The sequence below is a fragment of the Dipodomys ordii genome, unplaced genomic scaffold (assembly GCF_000151885.1).
Source record: "Dipodomys ordii isolate 6190 unplaced genomic scaffold, Dord_2.0 Scaffold149, whole genome shotgun sequence".
Lineage (NCBI taxonomy): Eukaryota > Metazoa > Chordata > Mammalia > Rodentia > Heteromyidae > Dipodomys > Dipodomys ordii.
The window spans coordinates 763382-765384 of NW_012267365.1; positions in this window are offsets into that span (position 1 = coordinate 763382).

Here is a 2003-nt window from a genome sequence, read left to right on the forward strand (position 1 = left end):
CCAAATTATATATTTATACTTGAAATGACCTCGATTTGAGAAATCCATGTGAGCCTTTATTAGCTGGCCGGCAACTGCCTTGTCCTGGACTATCTCCGGACTAAGAGCAGCAGCGACCTCCAATGGGCAGGGTTTATAAAATCCAGAACCACACACAGGTAGCAGTTTAGCAAGCAAGCAAACTGATTTACAAAGGCTCAGAGATCATTAGGGGCAGGGATAGTCTTCAGCTGTGGTCAGTACTAGGCAGACAGCATTCTGACGATGCCATAGCTGGGAGCTAGAGATTTGGGACCAGGGGTGGAGGATTGACAAGAAATGGAAAACTAGGTTCTTACATACTCAGTACTATTGTTAACTTAAATACTGACTCTTCTCATTTGTGTGTTTTCAGATATATGACTACTTTTATTATGTTGTCTAATTTTATACTAAAAAAAAGTCACATACAACATACAATGGAAGAAACACAGCCTCTTCAAACACTGGTGCTGGGAAAACTGGGCAGCCACATGCAGAAAACTAAAAGTGGATCCCAGCCTATCACCATGCACCAACATCAACTCAAAATGGAGTAAAGACCTTAATATCAAACCTGAATCTCTGAAACTACTGCAGGACAGAATAGGAGAGACACTTGAACTCATAGGCACAGGAAGGAACTTCCTGAACAGAGTCCCAGGGTCACAAGAAGTTGGAGAGAGATTGGACACATGTGACTACCTTAAAATAAAAAGCTTCTGCACAGGTAAACCTATAGCAATCAAGCTAGAAAGACAACCAACTCACTGGGAAAAAAATATTTACCAGTTGTATATCAGACAAGGGGTTAATATCCAGTATATACAGAGAACTCAAGAAACTAATCCCTCCCAAACCTAACAAACCAATTACTAAATGGGCAAGAGAACTAAAGAGAGACTTCTCAGAAGAAGAGATAAAAATGGCAAAGAAACACATGAGGAAATGTTCACCATCCCTGGTTGTGAAGGAAATGCAAATAAAGACAACCCTGAGATACCACCTTACCCCAGAGAGAATGGCCCACATACTCAAGTCAGCCAACTACAAATGCTGGGGGGGATGCAGAGAAAGAGGAACCCTATTACACTGCTGGTGGGAATGTACACTTATACAACCACTTTGGAAAGCAGTCTGGAGGCTCCTCAGAAAGCTAAATATTGACCTCTCTTATGACCCAGTCATACCACATCTAGGCATCTATCCTCAACAACAGGAACCAGTATACAAGGACACATGCACCTCCATGTTTATTGCAGCACTGTTCACAATAGCCAGGATATGGAAACAACCCAGGTGTCCCACCACAGATGAATGGATCCAAAAATTGTGGTATCTATACACAATGGAATATTATGCAGCCATTAGACAGGACAAAATAATGGCATTTGCAGGGAAATGGATGGAGCTAGAAGAAATCATGTTGAGCGAGGTAAGCCAAGAGCAAAGAGACAAATGGTACATGGTCTCCCTGATAAGTGGATGTTAAATCCAAAATGTTAGGTGATATGACAAAATTAACAGGACTTAAGAAACAAAGGACTTCCACTCATCTGGTTGAAATACTACTAAATAAATAATCACTACTAAATAACATGTATGGTATATATGTGTACACCGGAAGGGAACCAGGAAGACAACACAGAACTAGAGGGAATCGGGGAAAAACATATAACAGCGGGACCCATCAGCTGCACTGGATATTGACCAAAATGAGCTAAGCAACTCAATGGCAGCAATGGGAGGAAGGGAACAAGTGGGAAAGAGGGAACAGCTGATGCTATGCAAAACAAAAGAAATGTACATACCACCCAATGTGGAAGAAATAACTGTTTCACAAAGCTCATAGAACTCATAAATGTTATAGACCATGATAGACATAAAAAAAAAGTCACATACAAATGGTTTAACAATATTTTAGCATTACCACTGGGAAACATGAACAGAAGTTAATAAATAAGATTTCTTTTCTTTTTTTTTTT